The sequence below is a fragment of the Ammospiza caudacuta genome, chromosome 13, assembly GCF_027887145.1.
Source record: "Ammospiza caudacuta isolate bAmmCau1 chromosome 13, bAmmCau1.pri, whole genome shotgun sequence".
NCBI classification, from domain to species: domain Eukaryota; kingdom Metazoa; phylum Chordata; class Aves; order Passeriformes; family Passerellidae; genus Ammospiza; species Ammospiza caudacuta.
In genome coordinates this window covers 11,101,884-11,115,068 of record NC_080605.1, presented here as the reverse complement: position 1 = coordinate 11,115,068, position 13,185 = coordinate 11,101,884, and the positions used below count along the sequence as shown (strand labels likewise).

At 36.3% G+C, this 13,185-nt stretch overlaps 1 protein-coding gene across 2 annotated transcripts in view; it reads left to right on the top strand.

The window, feature by feature from the left end:
• Positions 1-13,185, top strand: part of TOX3 (TOX high mobility group box family member 3) — a 72,834-nt gene that overhangs the window by 31,408 nt on the left and 28,241 nt on the right. The window lies entirely within an intron of this gene.

Sequence of the window (13,185 nt, the reverse complement as noted above, 5' to 3'; positions counted from 1 at the left end):
ACTTTAATATTTATTGCTCTTGCAGAACATTTGTTTGATGTATTTCCATTAGCTAGGCAATAATAGAAAAGCAGTGGAGAGAAACATAAAACAGCTCCCTTCCTCTTCAGCTGAAATATTAATACCCTAAAGTGTAAATATTTTTGAGAATGCCACAGATTTTTTAAGAATTTTTATTTATTTGATGGCATGATCATATATATTGAGAACTTTTTAAAAATAATGGAAAAAACACGTTGAGGAAATATAAAATATTTAACTTTTGGTTGTAATTGTTACTCTTTTAACTTTCTGTGAGCTCATAGAATTTTTCAGGAGAGGCTTTTGCTTAAGAATGTCAGCGAGGGGGAGAGAGAAGGCACAAGGAAGGACTTTGAAGGACTGTTATAAGTCTGGAAGTATTCTAGCAAAATCAACTTTAAATATTTGCTTTCTAAAAGGGAATATAAAGATGTTTATTTCTGTAATTTTTTTTTCTTAATTTCTGTTGTTGCTAATTACTTTTTCTATGGTGGGAAAAGACTACCCAGTGTGGGTTAGCATAGAGTTTAAAATAAATAGGGATTTAACCACTACAAAATGGTGGCTTGTAGCTGATAGTGGTGTGCTGTGGTTACTGCTTATGAACTTTTTTTTTCCCCATTTATAGGAATTGGGTTCAAGGTGTTTGACATATATTATTTTATACTGTGGAAGAAAACTTAGCTGTTTGTGAAGCAGGTGTTGTGTTAAGTGCAGTGCAAACATCCTAGCCATATGTTTCTATAATTTAAATTAATTTGGTACAGTCATACTGTTAATCTTTAGTGACTTGTTGATTGGCATTTTGCAGACATATTTCTGGAAGGCACCCAATACCATTTTCTGTAGCCTTTCTGGCAGTAGCAGAGAGTAACATTTCCACAAATTGGAATCTTGTACAGCTCTGGGAAAGGAGCCAAGATTTAAATTAGACAATAACCTCTGCTCTGTATATAGCTTCTATTCTTCAGCTGTAGGAAAAGTGATTTGTTTAATACAGTCAGCTCTGTAGCATATAATAGACTGATATATGAGTCACTCCTTGGCAATGTGTGTTTCTTAAATTTATATAGATTGAACAACTAGTTGGTAATGTACTTAGTTACAGTTGTGCAAACAATAACTATTAGCAGAGCTGAAGAGACCTGGAAAAAATTGTGTTTGCTTGGTGTTTGCTGAGGATTCTGCAGAACTGCTGGATTTTAGAACAATCCTTCTCTTCAGATGCAGAGGATACAATTTCATAATCATAAGTATTCTTTGAGCTTTGGAAAATCAATAATAAAGCTAATAATAAAGCTTTTATATCTGAGTTTAATATTTTTAATGTTTTGTATATGGACATGCATTCCTTAAAAATGGAACTTAGCATCAGTCTGTTACAGCTACATAATTACATTGCAGCTCTTTTTGGTATGCCCTTGTATATTTTTTCTCTCTTCATGTAAAAATCTGTTGCTGTCAATTGATACCTGTGAATGCAAAGAATTCATTTCTTTCCAAACAGCAAGAGTCTTTTCTTTCAAGGAGAGCTCTTTACACCATTCAGTTCATGTTTATTTAAAAGCTTAAAATCTTTAGAGCAAATCTCACTTTTTGTCCAACAGAAAATTGATTTTGCTAACAAAAATGGTGTGGGCTTGTAAGAGAATATTCAGAAATATGCAAATAAGTACAGATAGAAATCTGTGTGAGCAGCTGAACAAAGCAATCAAATTTTCCTCACTGAAAGTTTGTTTAGCTCCGCTGTGAACGTTTTTGAACAAAATTATGAACTGCTGTTAGTGAAATGCTTCTTTTTACAGGAAAAAGGAACATTCTTTTTAATCTGAACTATTTTTAATACTCTCCAATTTTTCTGCCAGGTCTTATATTTACAAAATAAAGCACATTGTAAATATTGAACAATAGACAGATATATTTCCTTTACAGTTTATAATATGCTGCATATTCTGGGCGGGTTCCAAGCAGTAGTCAGTACAAATGATATGCCAATCAAAATTATTTTTGCAACTATAACCTGTTATAATGCAGTCTCTTATCTGAAACCTCAACTTGATATAAGGCAGATCTCTTTTTTAAGCTTTAACTGCTACATGAATAATTTCCCTTGTCCTGAACTAATTCTGCTTCTGTCCTGTAAGCCTCTTGCTAGTGCATGGCAGCAAAGTATAATTTCTCTAGAGGTTATATAAATCTTAATAATCACTACTTTCATTTGGTCATGTGCATTTCTTTTTCCTTACTCAGTGCTCAGTTGTACACAGAATTTCTGATGCACTTCAGTAAGTCAGATTTGCACGTCCAGCAAGTCCCTTCTGGGCCATCTCTCTAATGACTCAGCCTCAATGTAAAAGCTGACTTTTTTAAAAAGTCCCCTGATGGCAGTGAGATGAATACTTTAAATTTTACCATTTCTACTGGTGAATAAATGTGTGGTTCCACAGTGTGCCATGTTTGTCACTGCTGTTAGTTCAATGCGTTCCTTCATCTACTCTTCATTTCTGCCCCTGGTGAAAAAGAATCTTTAATTGCATTTCCCTCCCCAAATTCTGTGTTTCATTTTTTGCAGGGAGGCCTGAAATAAGTTGTGTCAGCATAAGCAAAGGTGCACTGAGTTATAGAGCAAATAACTGAATAAGCAGGTGGGTGGAGGTTTGAAGCATGATGCACGCTGAGATATTCTCTGGCACTTGAGGTCACTTAGCATCATTTCTGCTGGTGGCAGTGCTGAAATCAGAAGTTTGAGTCACTGGAATGTCTTTAAATTTGGTTCCCACTGCTGCTGATATAACCATTTTATTGTTACATGGCATAGAACCTTTTTTTGGGAGCAGGAAATGCTGTGAATCTCTTTCTTTGTTGATGACGGCCATTCTAAATGTTGATGATTCTGCTCAGATGACCCAGGAATTTCTAGTGTGGGGCCTGTGTGAAAGTGTCACTTTAAGATTTTGATAATAAAACAATCTGTTAATGAAGTTGAAGGGCTGTGATATCCTCAATTCCATATCTTTGAAGCAAACAGGGGTTACTGAGCCTGTAGTGATGGGCTGTGCATCTGAGGGGAGGAACAGGCTGGAAATGGGCCTGAATTTCCCTAAATTTATGCTTATGAAGGAAAACATAGGATGAGTGAACACTGTAGAAAGAGAATTTACAATTGAGAATGGTGAAGGGTTTATACTCCTTAGCCCCTTTTCACACATGCATGGTGTAACAATATGCAAAAACTTTTTCCTTGTCTCAGAAGATGATATATTTATATGTTGACATGAAAATTGATAATCCTTTGATTTTTTGTAGTACTTATTTTAGCTACAGCTGATACTCCATTTACTGGAATATGGCACAAAACCAGCACCACCATCTGAATCAAATGGCACAGCCTGATTTATGCTGGCAAATAACCCTTCAGTGTTTGTCTCCCTGGTAAATACCACAGCAGGTTTCTGGTTTTTCCTGGGCAATTCTTATACAAATTATTGTTTGAGTTTTGATTTGGTGAGAGGTGTGAGGGTTTGGGGTTGTGGTGTGTACACAGAAGCAGAGGGTTTCTTACAGTCAGTGCTTTGTAAGGTTGGACAAAGGTGAGGTTACAGCACTGTAGAGTTTCCTTTGTCCCTTGGAATCTGTCCTTGCTGGTTTGGGTGGTGCTAAGGAAGGTCCCATGTGGAAATGTGAGAAGGATCATCACAGCTTGTTACCCAGAGTTTCCCCTGGATGTCTGTGAACTTAGGCATGGACAACTGTTCATGTGCTGGAGAAGAAAAAACTGTGAGACTGTGTGGGGCACAAAGGAAGAGACCTCTTTGGTGGTCTGGAATTACGAGATTAATTTAAATGTCATATTTGCTGTCCATTTTTTCAAAAATTGAAAAAAATTTACACACTTCACACATTTATATGAAAGTGTGTGTAAAAATATGTCCTTGGAATCGTTATTAGATGCTCTCAAAATCATGCTTTACAAGATACTACAAAATATAAATATTTTTCATTAAATTCTGAACATTTTTCCTTTCTGTCTTAATCTTTCTTCAAAATTTATTTTATCTCACTTTAATCTCATATGTGTTTCAGTTTATCTTTTCCTTATCTATCTGATAAGCTAATTTTTATTATCCTGCTCTGATAATCATTGTCTTTCTATGCTTTTCTATGGGTCTTTATTCCACACTTTCTCTGCCTCCTAGTACCTAGCACTCGCATTCATGTATATCTTTTTATCCTCTTCAAACCATGCTATGCATATTGTATTTGACAACTCACTTCTTCCATTAAAATACATTTATTGTTCTTCACCAGTTTTGAAAATACAGTAACTTTGTTTTGATTACCAAAGGAAATCTCTTTCACTGGAAAACTGCTATAATTCCAAGGCAGGTCAGGCAAGCAATTACAGGCAAAACCATTAGTGTGAGGATGGCTTTGTTTTGGGATTTTCTAAATCTAAAATCACTGGACAATTATTATCAGAAACTGTTCTAGGTGCTTTTACAAATGAAGAGAAAGCAGTTATTTATAATACCTTTTATTTTTAACTGACACATTAGTTATTTTTCCCACCCTTTGTTAGTATTTTCCTCTTTTGGTAGCAAAAATCTGCCAGAACATCATGTGCTTTTACCCTGTTCCTGCCTTACATTAACACTAACACTGTGCAGCATTTCCCAGTTCAGGTAGAAAAAGTGACTGAGAAACTTTGTGGTATTATCCCAGTTTGGCAGGTGATGAGCAACCAGCTGAATGGATTTCCTGTGATTTGTTCTCTCTGTGAGCAGGCAGAGCCATTTGCATCTTTTGTGCTCCCTTGCATGGCTTTGCATCCTTTCATTGGCTCACTAGAACTGGACGTGGGATTTGAAGTTCTGAACCTTCACACAGCTCTGATATCACACAAGCACCACAATGTCTGTGTTGTTAAACTTGGCTGAAGTTATTGTGTGATCCAAAATATAATACAGTAATGAACCAGCTGTAGCCCTGAGTGTTTGGGAAACCAAACCCTGCATATACAGGATTTTGTGAGAGCCCCGACTCCAGGACTCACTTCTAGTGCCCAAAGATTTCTGATCTCTGGGGAATGTTCCATTCTAAAAGTGGGATGGAATGGTAGGGTTCAAGATGTAAAATAAAATTGAGAGAACTCCCAGGAGTTTGCAGTTAGTTGTGGCAGGCATCTGCCTGCCAGAAGCAAGTGGTTATGGTGCAAAGCATTACTTGGTTCTGTCAGAATGGTTTCTATATCAAAAATACTCTCTCAGAGACACTCAAAGAAATGTTTTTGGTAGAGCAGCTCAGGTCATGTCATCAGCTGACAGGGAAAAAGAGTGCTACATGTATATAAACTTGTGGCTTTTCTGATTTGACATCCAGTTATCAACCTGGCTTGGAATGAACAGGTATCCCCAGGAATATGTTGCATAGTTTCTAACATTTAGACAAAGAAAGCTCATGAAGAGATTATAGCTTTTATACATCTACTGAGTATGATTACAATTCATGCATCTACTTTGAATTCATGCTAAAGCTACATCTGATCATTTTAAATTCAACTAAGAAGTGTTCAACTTCTTGCACATCTTTGATATGAATAGCATGAGACTGAATTATCTCAGTCCACTAAAGTAGGAGAATATATTCAGAGTGTGAGTTGTGAGCTGTGGAACAGCTTGGCAGCAGAAATGCCACTAGGATCTGGTGTCTCTCATACTTCAAGAAAAGAAATGCAAGAATTTGCATGTATCAAAGCTTGTGCTTGCTTACATCAAGACATGTAGGGTAGTACTTGACTCTTCAAGTGAGCTTTTATTACCATTTTTAGTTTTATATTCAAAAAACTTTGGTTTTTCTATGGCATCTGAAAATTATGAGAAGGAATTACTGGTGTGCTTTCTAATATGCACTTAATTCTAACACTAATTACTCATTAGTATTTTGACACACCAATGCTGAAGATCACCTGAAGACTTGAGAGCCTGGTTTTGTGATGGTGTCAGGCATTTCCAGCCCTTCATGTGTGAGATGCTTTATAGAGAATCTCCATATTTTAACATCTGGATTTTCCTAATATAAAGGTTTGACTGAAACTTTATTCATTTCATTTGTCATAAATGGAATTTGCTGTGTACCCTTTATGTGTCCTCAACTCTCAGCTGAACCTCAGGGGGTGCAATCAATATCAGAAGTAATTTCTGTGCCCACTTTCAAGAAGAAACACAGTGACCCAATTAAATGAAGAAAATTCTACACTGTAGTAACGGATGAAAATGCAATTAAAGTAGGTTACTCACCTACAAAATAAAGTTTCTGCTGCCCAAAATGTTGCCTTTAGGTTGGAATGAAACAGTGGGAAGCTAAAGATAGATAAATTGAGTGTGATTAGTCTCTGTGGCATAAATTAGGAATACAAACCACCATGAGGGATTATTCCACTCTTAAATTTAATTCTCCTGCACTGTTATTTCAGAGTGTTGCATCCAAATCCATCTTGAATGTTTAAATAAAGTCAGGTGCTGCTGAGGACTCTCCAGAGGCCTCCCTGCTGTGGGACTTGTAATGATGCCCCAACTAAAAATAGTGGAGAAATCCTCCAGGTTTTAGGTTGATGTGAAATAAAGGAACAGGAGGAAGTGATGTGTTACGTGCCTGTTTGCACAATACATCTGTGATCTGTGTTGTACTAACACGTGTAAGGTTTCCAAACTGAAAAATGTCATCACCCGAGGAACATTTGAGGTGACTGGCACCAGATCTGGTGCTGGGGTTGGGGCATTTCTGAGTGGCTTTCCTCAGTTTCTCCTTGGATTATGTGTTTAACAAGAGCAGTTACATCCCACAGGCTGTCTTTGCAATAGACTTGCTTTATACAGCCTTGCACATGGCGAAGTAGAGTTAATGGAGACTTAAAAAAAATGCTATTTATCTATTTAGTTATGATTAGTGCTTATAAAGTGGAAAGTATTTAATTTCATTAAAAAATGCAGGAACTTATGGTATCAACATGGATGAGAGTTAACATATTTAAGATTTTATGCATGTACTGATTTTAGACTGAAAGTATCTTGACTGATCCTCCATTATGATTATTATAAAATGTCTACATCTGCTTCACCCTTTCTCTATCAATTTTACATTTAAAACTTGATATAATTTGCTAGTATAGTAGAGCTGATTCACAGTCTAGAATGGAATTTACAATTTTCACTGAAGTGAGTGAAATTTGATATAAGATTGTAAGAAAAGCTCCTTACAGCCCCAATTTCAGTATAATCACATCACTTTAAATTCGTGTGCGAAAATGTTACAGTAATCTTGAATATAGTGATATAAAAGTATTTCTTGGGACCCTAAGTATAAAATGCTGTCATTATGCAAAGAAATGCTTAGGTTCAATGCTTAGACAGTTTATATAAAATAAAGGGGGGGGGGGGTAGACATGATTAACAGCTTGATTGTATGAATTTAATGCCTTGAAGAGAGAAGTGAACCAGAAATGTTCTTATGGCAAAACCAGTTCTGTGTTTATGCATTTGCCTCCTGGAAAAAACTCAACCAAACAAAACTCCCCCTGGAGTTTTGTAGGAATATCCCTTGCAGCTGTTGGATTGCTGGGGGTAAAGGTGTGCTCAGAGGTTGGGAGGGGAGTTGGGGCTCCATGGCACCAGGGCTCCATGTCACAGCCTCTGTGGGACCAGACAGGAAGGGCAGCCCCAGCTTTAGGTCCACAGACTTGGTTTGGGTCCTTTTTTCAAATTGTATTGTGGGTGTGTTGGAGGCCATTCTGAGAAGCTGTCCATCTTCCTTTGGTAGATGTCATGGAGCAAAGATCCATTTCCATCTCCTCACATGACCATGGAAAACCTCAGTTGTGCCTTAGCCATGCATCGTTCTTTAGAGCAGCTGTGTAGAAAGAGCATATTGTATCTGCCATATGTCCTCAGATATCATCAGAAATTAAATCTTCTGTAGAATTTCAGCTGTTTAGAGTAATGGAAAATACATACATCAAATGGGTGACGTGAAAACTGCTCGTGTGAGAAGTCCTTTGCTCATGTGGAATCAAAATGGCCACAAAGTCATAGAAAAATATATAAAAACAGGAGCAATATAAGTAAGTTCTTTTTGCATTTTAGCAATATTTTCCTTCCATGACATTTATGCCTTATCTGGTTTATTGTAGCAACAAGTAGGTGCTCATGAGAGTGGTTGGGAAAATAATTTTGTAGTTCATCACTGCAAACACATCTAGGTTAGAAAGTAAAGCAAGAAAACACATTCTTTAAATTCTTTAAATATTCATATATTTTTAAACAAAGACTTAAACTACAGTGGCCTCTCCTTGGCTTTATAACTGACTATCTTAACATCTGGTATCTTTCTGTGTTTCAAGCTTCAGGCAACAACAGGGTGTGATAATAGGGAATGTACTTCAGAACTATGGGGAGTAACATCTGTAGATCTTGTAAGGTCTTTTTAATGTGAAACCCAGTGGGCAGGTCTCAGTTTGATATTTCTATTATCCTTGTACAGAGGAGAAGTAGTCTTAGCATATGTAGGAAGACACAGAGGTATACCCAGAATCTATGTTTGAGTGTCCATTTTATTACCTTTGAATGCACAGCTGCACAGACTGTGGGCAGACATTTTTGTCTACAAAGAGTCAAAATAGGAAATTGAAACTCTTTGAACATGCAACAGCAAAATTTTTGGTATGTTTGTCTTGGAGAACACTATCAAGATCCAGACTTAATTTTATAACACCTTAATCTTATATAAATATTAGGACCAGGACTGGTCTTTAAACCATTTTTAAATATGCATCCATTGAAATATGGAAGAAGTAGCATTAAAAGTCTGGCATATATTGAATTGCCTTGACTGTCAGTCAGCAGAATAATACTCTGCATATTCATACAAAGTTACTTCTTGCATATAAAAACATTTATAGAATGTGTCCTTAAGAGATCTGAAAATGTCTAACAGGAGACCATTAAATATTCCTTTCTCTACTGTTCCTAAGACTCGTTCAGTATCACACTTTGCAAAATATTATTCAGTTACAGCTTTTGGCTGTGGAATTCACTGAAGGAGTTCATATTAAAGCATTTGGCTGGAATCACAGAGATTAAGTCAGTGCTTTTTATTGTTGTTGTCAAAGTTTTTATTTGCTGGCTGAAAGCTTTTAAAGTAACATCAAGTGTTTCCATTCTAATTGCTTTCCAAAAATTTTAAATCTGTACTATCTGCAAACAATGTGTCTGATGGATATTGAGACTATATATAAAAATATATATATATATGTCTGTTTTTCTTTGGGATCTTACTCAAGTATTTTATCCCACTGAGAATTTTTTTGGCTCTAAGCAGAGTTAGAGAATGTATATGTGTACATATATATGCAGGCATAGCCTCACTTATATAAGAATATATATAATAATTAGTGTGGCAGATGTTTGAGACTCAAAAATTGGAATCTAAATGTTCCCCTGAATTAAAAGCTTAAAGATTTTAAATATCAAAAGACCATCACATGTACGATTCTACACATATTTGTGAACAGATTATATAATTAATGAACCACTAGTGAGATTATTCATTTGCCTAAAATTCAGGATTGAGAATGTGACAGCAAAGATGGGTACTTCATACTTTAAACTTTTGTGCTCCTGTCTGTTGGCTTGTTGATCATCAGTGATGTGGTTGTAAGCAAGTGCAGCTTTCTGGCATGAAATCCCCTACAGGAACTCCTGGGGTTCTCTACAGGGCCTGCATTCCCTCCAGGTCATTGCAAGGTCCTGATATGGTGTGATAGAGAATCCTGATGGGGAAGAAATGGAGAGAAATAACTGCTGTGCAGTTCTGGTGGCCAGAGTCACCAAGGATGGCACTTCCTGGGTGGCTCTTCACAAGTCCATGAAAACATGCTCTAGCTGACTTCTAGGCAGAATCTAGCAGGAAATTATCCCTCTTCCAGAAGACACGAACTGCTGAAAATAAGAAAACACTGTAATCTGTCTCAGAAAGCAGATTGCTACTGTAATATTCTATAAAAATAACTAATCTTAAATTTATTCTGAAATTACGAACAGAAAGTCCCAAGTATAAACTTGGCATCTATAGTACATGTTACCTGATGGACCAGTATTTCACAAAAGTGTTCCAAAATGGTGTCTCTTGCTGACAGAAGCACTGTCCCTACCCTTGTGTGTACACACACAGAGCAGTTTTCTCTCAGATAAGCTGGGATACCTTTTGTGCTCAGAGGCTGACCCAAATGTCTTCTGCCTGCATCTGGTCCAACTCTCCATCTCCTTCATGCTCAGGGACTCAACCCATACCCTCCTAGAGCTGCCTGTTGGCTGTGGTGAACCATTGGCATCCTGCCAGAGGAGTGAGTCCCAAAATTTCTGTGGGCAGTGTCAAAATCAAGGCTACCATTTTGCATTCATTCTGAGATAAAATCTCTTCTTCATTTGCAAGGGTTAAAACAATGCTTCATTCACTTACAATGATATGAATACCTAACAACGTTGCTGGTGTGGCACCTCTCAACATTCTGCCTCATTTTTTCTAGCAGCAAATCAGAATAGAATACTTGTATTTTATAAAATAATATGGATACCATCTACTGCTTCTGAAGTATTGAAACTTCTATGAATTACTTGCTGAAAAGAACTCCTCCTATGAACACATAATAACTTAGGAGTAAATCCTCTACAGAGATTAGCTGGATATCCATCTAGAACAGAAAGGATTGGAGAATTCTTGTATGTTTTTTTTATGTTCATTGAGAATATAAATTGTGTTTTCTGATGAGAACATCCTCAGTATTTAATTTAATACATCTGGTGAGGACACTGCTGTTTGTAGATGGTGATAGTTAATACCATTTAAAAGAAAAAGTCTCCTGTCCCAGCCCTCCTCCCACTCCTTCTACTTCTGCCAGAATAATTTTAGTGTATATTGTTTTGTTTGGAATAATCAGGCTGAAGTAGCATTAGTCCAGCTTCTCATCTTTTAATTACAGACAGTTTATTGTCTATGCTGTCCCACTTTCTGCATGGTTCCCCACCAGCCAGCTAGACTTAGCAATCTCCATTAATTTAATTTGGCATTTCATTCAATCAGACAGGCTGTGAACATGATGAATTTTTTTTTTTTAAATAACACAATGCTCATTCTTAATTGATGTCCTTATCAGACATTGTATTTGCCAGAGCTGTAATTATTGGTCAGGCAGCAAAATCAAATCTGCCCAAATGCAGTGAAGATGTTCTCCGGTGAAATTATTAAGATACAGTACTTAGACCTGCAAAGTAATTTAGTTTTGGTCTGTAATTACATCTTTTGGGATTGTTATCTTTCATTTTACTCATAAGGGTAGTGTAACCTCAGAGGAATTAATTTACCAAATATGAAGATAAAACTGAGATTCTTGCCATAATATATATTTGTCCTAGTTGCTCTTTGAAAACCACAAGTATGCTCACACCATAAAAGAATTATTTTAGTAATAGCTATCTTTTAAAAAATATGGGTTCTAATTTTACTGCAGAAATACTGTGTGATCATTTGAGGATGCCATTTTCCATAAGCAGTAAATTGGCATCAGAAATAACAGAATTTGGATGTGTAACTGCCGAAATACATGCACAAGAGGACATGTAGTGTTGTGACAGAACTGGTTTAGAGCTTGTTCTACAGACAGTGAGAATTTTGACTAGAAATACTATCCTGACAAACTTTAAATGTGTATTTTGACTAGATATTAATTCATAATTATGAAGGGATGGCTAGTGTCATGATAATTAAGTCCAAATTCTATTTTCCAGTAAAGGTTGGAAATAGGTTTTCTTAAAAAAAGAAAAGGCGGCAGGGAGTGGATTCTGTCATAACTTTACATTTTTTTATTTATTCTCAGATATATGATATGTATTCTTTCTTTGAGTATAGAATTGCAGTCATTCCTTTTAAGCAAAATTTAAGTTGACGGATTAGCTATGACTAGGTGATGAAATGTGTTTCATTCCTGCTCTTTAAGTTTTTCATTTGGGACATTTATTCACATTTCATGGTTTTGTTGTTATCATTGTGCTGGAATAATAATCTTTCCAATGGTGGTTCTTCCTTGAGGTTGCACTATTAAACATCAGTATTGTAAAAATAATTATTTGGCATATTTAACAAAATTGCCTGATGAATTAAATTTTATTTTTGAGTGTAAAAATATTATTTTTTAAACACTCAGTTTTGTTCTGTTGAGATGCTCAGATAAAAGTCTGTGCTCCTTTATATGCAGTTTTACATAGCTTATGCATTTCTGTATTTGACTTGAGCAAATGAATAGTTGGATGTGAGTTCTAACATTTTTCAGATTAGAATTGCACCACAAATCAGTCGATTTAAAAACAGGTTGTAAAGAATACTAATGACTGAACATTGTAAGTAAAATGATTTCTCCATGAAAATCAGTAGCAAAATTCTGATTAACTTTTATAAATTCACAGCGTTATTCTGTGTCCATAATACTAACATCTTCAAATACTATTTGCTTTAATCTTGAAGCTTTTTTAAAATTATTATAGTTTTGTGGTGTGAAGTTCTCTTTTATCTGTTTTATCTCTTGCTATGATGAGTCAATCACAGTTGCCAAAGAGCCCAGAAAGTGGCCACAGTTCAACATTTGAGACTTTCTGAAGACTTTTTTTAGTTGGAATTCAGTTAGACTCAAGGGACGTTTAATCACTGATTTTTATCCCAAGCTGCCAAGGGTTTTCTGTGGCATTCATCATATCAGAATTCTGCCTTAAAACAACTACTCATTAGTCTCAGTTTCATAACCAACCAATTTTTAAGCTCTGGTGAGTACAAAGGGTGGTTTGAAAACCCAAATTGCACTGTGCTGTGCCAGTTCCAAGTGCCTTATCCCTTGATTACAAACAAACAGCCCAACATTTGGCCCCAGAGGTTTGGTGTAAGAACACACACTTGGTAGAAGAGTGGCAGTGATGCAGGTTTTATATCCCAGTGCTGGGCAGGAGTTGATTTGGGCTTCATTAGGGCATGTGGTGAGGAGGGAGAGGTGTGAATTTCCCCCTTGCATTACAAACACACAGCCTTGCTAGAGGAGCTGAGTAAGACCAGGTGTTTGGCTTCAGG